This window comes from Chrysemys picta, chromosome 4 (genome assembly GCF_011386835.1).
Source record: "Chrysemys picta bellii isolate R12L10 chromosome 4, ASM1138683v2, whole genome shotgun sequence".
Classification (NCBI taxonomy): Eukaryota; Metazoa; Chordata; order Testudines; family Emydidae; genus Chrysemys; species Chrysemys picta.
This window is the reverse complement of record NC_088794.1, coordinates 48,281,112-48,287,111: the sequence shown is the minus strand read 5'-3', so window position 1 is coordinate 48,287,111 and position 6,000 is coordinate 48,281,112. Positions and strand designations below refer to the sequence as shown.

The 6,000-nt window shown below is 36.1% G+C and overlaps 1 protein-coding gene across 34 annotated transcripts in view; it reads left to right on the top strand.

The window, feature by feature from the left end:
* Positions 1 to 3,399: 3,399 nt before the first annotated feature.
* The window catches only part of IRAG1 (inositol 1,4,5-triphosphate receptor associated 1), a 144,921-nt gene continuing 142,320 nt past the window's right edge, over positions 3,400 to 6,000 (top strand). For 11 of the 34 annotated variants that reach the window (XM_065594839.1, XM_065594832.1, XM_065594836.1 and 8 more), the window contains exon 1: positions 3,404 to 3,962. The gene's annotated coding sequence lies outside the window, so the exon portion shown is untranslated. Of the gene's footprint in view, positions 3,963 to 3,995; positions 4,141 to 6,000 lie in introns of those variants that run through there. The other 23 variants (XM_065594824.1, XM_065594823.1, XM_065594821.1 and 20 more) reach the window with 9 other exon arrangements.

Genomic DNA, 6,000 nt, shown 5'->3' with positions numbered 1-6,000 from the left:
TCCCCATTTTATATACTTGGATATACTAGAATTATTAAGAAGTCCTCTCTGACACCTGAAGGACCTCTGTATGTCTTCCAGGTACACACAATTCCTGTGGCTCTTGATATGGTTTTAGTTATGGACTCCAATGTGCATCTCAGTGCAGTGCCAGTTAGTTTTTTTTTTTACTGCTATGTCATTTATATTGTTTGAAGTGACTAGCCCTTAGCTATCCTGATTTTTGTTACACTCAAGTAAAGCATAGTATGATGTTTGAAAGAAAGTGAACTCTCCTAATAAGAAAGAAGAACTTAGAAAAAACAAGAATAGGACAATTTCTGGAGCAGTTCCAATCACCAAAATATTAATGGGGATTGGCAGTCTCATTGAGAATGTAAAAAAAAATGGGACCAGAGGTACTAAAGTATAGGAATACATCTGGAGTATTTTTGATGTCCAAGGACATGCAAGTAGCCATGGTAAGGCAAAGGTCCTAGAACTTTATAAGTGGTCCCTGGGGAACAGATATTGCTAACATCAAATTCTAAAATTCATTTAATAGAATCCCAATTTAACATCGGAATTTTACACTACTGCAATACTTGAGCTTGTTTGCAGTAGAAAGATTTCTCTATTCTCGGTTCTGTGCTTGCAAAACCTAGGATCAAGTGTTCCACAAGATGTAAACAGTTTTTATGTCTGGGTTTTTTTTACCCTAGGCATTACACAGAAAAGATTCAGAAAGATAGGTCGAGCCAAAAGGTAGTAAGTAGCATATTTAATATTTCATACAATCCCAGGATACTTATTCTTAGACTCTTGAAAATAGTATAAGAATTTATTTGTAACTTTTCCTAAGAACTGTTTCTTTCAGACTTTACTGAGGAATTTCCATCTCTACACAAGTAAATCAAATGTTCAGATGAATTTATATAATTGCTTTCTACTGTTCCCTCTTCCCATCTCCCAGTAAGTTTAGTTTTTTCAAACAGCAGATCACTGTAGTGACAAATTTAAGACTCAAATGTATCAGTAATTATACCAGATTATGCAGTCATTGTTGGTCAGAAAATAATTTTGTGCCTAGAGTTGCTTCCATGAAGTAAAAACCTTGGGTGAAATCCTGGCTGTACTGAGGTCTATGGTGCAACTCACACTGACATACTCCAGAGCCAGGATTTTACCCTTGTTTCTAAATTCAGACAGTTGGCTCTAAGCTTTTCATCTCTATAGGCACCTTACATTGGGATGAAATGTGAGCTATCAGTGTTCATGTTCCATCTCCTCAAATAAGGCACACAAATCTTAAATTGACGACCCTTGACTTTATAAAGAAGTACCTGTTTTTTAGCTTTTTGTTTTGTTTAAACCTGCTGCACTTGGTCACACTCCAAAGCTTCCATAATGGCAGAGTCATGGGTCACCGAATCCTTATCTTCCAGGGCACCAATTGGAATGAGCACATAATGACTCACTTGCAGGTCAGGCCCCACACATGAAGAAGCACTGAACAAGCCAATGAAATATCTCAGAATAAGACTAATGAAGCATTTGGTGATATTAATGGAGAATACATTAGTGTTAATTACATTATTATTGCTGCTGAAAAGGCTACTATGAGAACATTCTGAGTAGAGTAATCCAGAGAGATAAGACATAACAGGTTCACCCAGCTTGCTGGGTGTGGTCAGATATTTTCCCTCAAATATTCCAAAAGAGGCCGGAATCACTGTTCCTTGAAGAAAACCTGTATGTAAAATTATGTTTATGGAGAAAACAACACCATACCTCACTTGCATTTGTGGGTAACAAAATAGTTATCCAAGGGAGAGCAAGAAAAGATTGGTTGAGAGCCATCCAGGAGCCCAAAGGATTTAGGGTCTAATCCAAAGCCTGTTGAAGTCAATGGAAAAACTCCCATTAACTTCAATGAACTTTCGGTCAGACTCAAAGACTAGAGCTAGAATAGTGATATAGTGACTGGCCCGACATGTTTTATGTCTTTCAGAGCACTATTGAGCAGGTGTAGAAATTTTGTCCTAAATCAACATAGTATTAAGCAGAAAATGTCCCTGAGATACAGAATAATAGAATGTCCACTGAAAAGTCTAGGTCTGCTATGGCACAAACTAGGCCTGGATATTTTTTTTTATTCCAAGGAATCTGTTTTTGAATGTTTAAAAAATTGAGTAACTAAAGGATGTGAACAGTAAGGAGGGAGAGAAATAAGTTGATATGGTTGATGGGATATAATTAGGAGTAATAACAATATTTTGTACTTAGAGTGACTTTATTCTGAGGATGACAATGGAGTGGTATGAAATTAAGCCAATGTAAGTTTAGGCTAAATATTAGGGAATAGTCTGAGGAAGCAGGGATGCTGGAACTAGAGGTGCTGGGGTGTGCAACAGCGCCCACTGGCTTGAAGTGGTTTCCATCACATACAGGGTTTATAGTTTTGTTCAATGGCTTACAGCACCACCACTATAAAAACTGTTCCAACGCCACTGGCGGGAAGCCTCATCACTTGACTAATTTAGAACTAAACTTACAAGCAATATAGAATGTACTATAGCATATGTTCTCATCCTGGGGGTCATTGCTCAACAAATGTCAAGGGCTCACAACCACACTCCCCTTCCCATATTGCTAAATGGGACTAGGGTCCTGTGTAGACAGGAAGTCCCAGTATGGAAAAGGTTGAAAACCACTGTACCATAAGAAACATACACTAGCAAGGGATGTATTGGATGACCTTGTGGATTTGTAATTAGATGTTTGTAGGGGCTTTGGATATGGACAGGGTCAGAAAAGCCAGAGTACAGCATGGGGAAAATTCACAAAGGCCCTTGTCTTCCTTCAAATCCCTTTTTAATGACCCACTTCTGCCATGATACTCATGGTCATCTGCTGCATGATAATGGCTAGGAAGGTGGCCTAATGGTGATTCATTATTATATCTTGTTCACTTAAACCAACTCCAATTATACAGTCTTAAAATTTTACAGCAAGCTAGTATGTACAATCTTGTACTGTTATTTCTGTCACACTTATCTCCCCACTCACCACCTGCTCCTCTGTTGTGTTCTATGCATCTTGCCCCCATTTTATTTTTGTATAGCACTTCATATCATGGGGTCCTGATCTGGGTGCTACTGTAATACAAAATAAAATAAAATATAAAAATTAGGAGCTCAACAGTTGGCTATCACAGAGTTAGGATTTTTAAATATATATAAACATTGAAAAGAAAACTATTTATTATCTTCTTGTAATCGCAGAATTCTCCCCCTGCAGGATGTGAGCAATCCCCTTTGACTTTAATGGGCGTTACTCATAATCTGTGAGGGGAGAATAGGGCCCAATATTGGAAAGAGGCCAATGTTCTTTACAAGTTCACATGCCTTTTGAGTGGGTCATTTAATTTAGGCTGCCTCTGACCAACCAAAGGAAAAACTTCTCCAAATAATTACATTTATTTCTGTACAATTTCACAGTAAGGGTTAACACATTACGATGAAAATCGTATTTCATCTGTTCTTCCCACTTGCCCATTTTTAATCAGTTATTCAAAAATGAGAAAGTAGATCCTCATGTGCAGTGAACTCAGAGAATGCTAATGGGGTATCTGCGTCTTTTTGTTCTCAGAGGCTTATGCCAGAATAGGGAAAGCCTTTTATTCTACCACTCTCTGAGTCAGAAGAAGGGAGCTTTCTGAAGAGTTACTTTAAATTGAAACTCTCTTCTAATGTTAGTCTGCTGACTGTCTTGGGTCTCTGAGTTAGAAACTGCTTCAGCTTAGTTAATAGAGCCAGATGTAACATTGACCTTAAATGGTAAAAGCTCCCAAGAGTGAGAGAGAGGCTCGCCTGAGGGGAAAAAGAGGAATAACTCAGTTTTAGGTAAGTAATCTATGTAACCAAGAATAAGCTGTCTCCTTCAGCTGTGAACCAGAACGGAACCATTTTTCCTCCTTAAAGGTACAGTACCTCATTGTTGTGATACTTAACTTACTTGGATAGATCTTTTTCCATTAAATTGACTGTCTAAAAAAAAATGGGTGTAGCAAGACCCGTTCTTCTTGCATACCGTTTTGGGAACAGACAAGTATGGTAAAGAAAAGTCTGTGCTGGTTAGATAGAAGTTTTCTAAAGAAAGGTAGGTAATCAGTAATGAAATGCAACCCTGATTTAGAATCGTCGGTAACTGTATTGTGCTGTCTGAGATAATTAGTTAATACCCTGAAATGTTTATAGACAAATATGTTTAAAATGAGCTCATTCTATTTAGCACACAGTTGTATGGTCTTCTTCCTTGCATGTACTCTTTTAACAGTGTCTGCACCAGAGTTGCTCATTTTGATGGATTACCTACTTGTCTCTGGAACCTGTCTTTTACAAGACATTTCCGGAACCATTTCTTTATATAGTACGTTTGCTTTTAATGCCAGTAAGGGTAAATGAATGCTGATAAGTTACAACTAACTTAGCTGTTGTAATTCTTCAATATTTATTGAAAATAGTCTCCCCACTCAGCAAATTAAAGTATATTAAAATTCTAAGTATTTTTTAAAAACCAGTATTTGAGGTTTCTGATATTTCAAATTTCAATTTAAGTCTATGCTGAAGCTATTGATAGTTACATTTCCTTGGTAAATTAAAATTTTTAAAATACTTCTTGTTGTGATTAAAAATATGCATGTTAAGCATTTTTTTGGATAGAAATATGTAAACATAATATCTTGCAATAATATATTATGTAAATGAGAATTCAGATCAAGGTCATGAAAGTTTAGGCCAGCAATCATGTTAGTAATATAAATGTGCATTAATGAGTTAGATTTCAAGCTTCTAAAAAATATCCTGGTTTCAAATGGTGAAAAATTCCTGTGCCACTGAGTACACATGGAGAGAATAGACACCTACATTAGTTTATGCTGCGTGCTACTTAGAAGAAGCATTTTTGTTTTGAATATAGACAGAGTTCCTGCAAATAGTTACTTCATTTATGTTTGACATTGGTAGGTGTTGTGTATACTGTAAGTGAAAGCTCACTACATCTAGTTTCAAGAGAATATGGCAAACATCTCTTAATTGTTTTAACATTCAGATCCAGTTACAAACATTATGATTTACTTCACTTCTATTTTTCTCTGAAATTTGAGTCTTTCATTAGTGGCTATTTTTAGGACACTACACTAGTTGATCATTCTTTAAATCATTGATAATGTTGACCTTGCATCTATTAGTACCCTAATAATAAATATCCTGTAACTGTAAATTAATATATTTATTAGGCTTTATAATTAGGCCACCTAGATGAATGGAAATGACAAAATACAGCCTGCAAAATGCTGCTGAGTATTGTGAGTGACACAAAGTAAGAAACAATCCAATACATTAGAAAAAGTAAATGACGTACTATAGGGAACTCCAATTTCCATTCCAGTATCTAAGGGCATTATTCTGATCTATTGGACTTGCATGTATCTTCATTCGTGGCATTATCTATGTCCTTTCAGTGTGCGTGATGATTCACAGTTGTTGATCATATGTAGAAGGAATTTGGACCATTGCATATTTTATTTATAACTTCATATGTAGACAGAACTAACTTCTTCCTTTCAGTTTAAACATCTTCTCATGCTTGCCCCTAGGGCAGAGGTATCTTTTGTTAATATCGCATTTCATAGCAACTTGTCAATTATTGTTTTATCAGATACATTGTAAATCAAGAAAGAAAGAATATATAATGTAATGCCCAGAGTTATAGTTGTTATAACTCTGTCATTAAAAACAATCATACTTTGTATAAAAAATACAGGTAACACTCATGCACTGATACCTAAGGCTGTGGATCTGTATTCACAATAATTGTTTTTAATTGGGGGCTGTGATATAGTAGCTAAGCTTACCACTTTATTTAATTGCTTTTAGAGCTAACTTATAGGCGCTGATAGTATCCCTTCTAGGAAACTTCCTAAAATTCTGTGGTGTCTGCATGTCTCATTACCTTTCA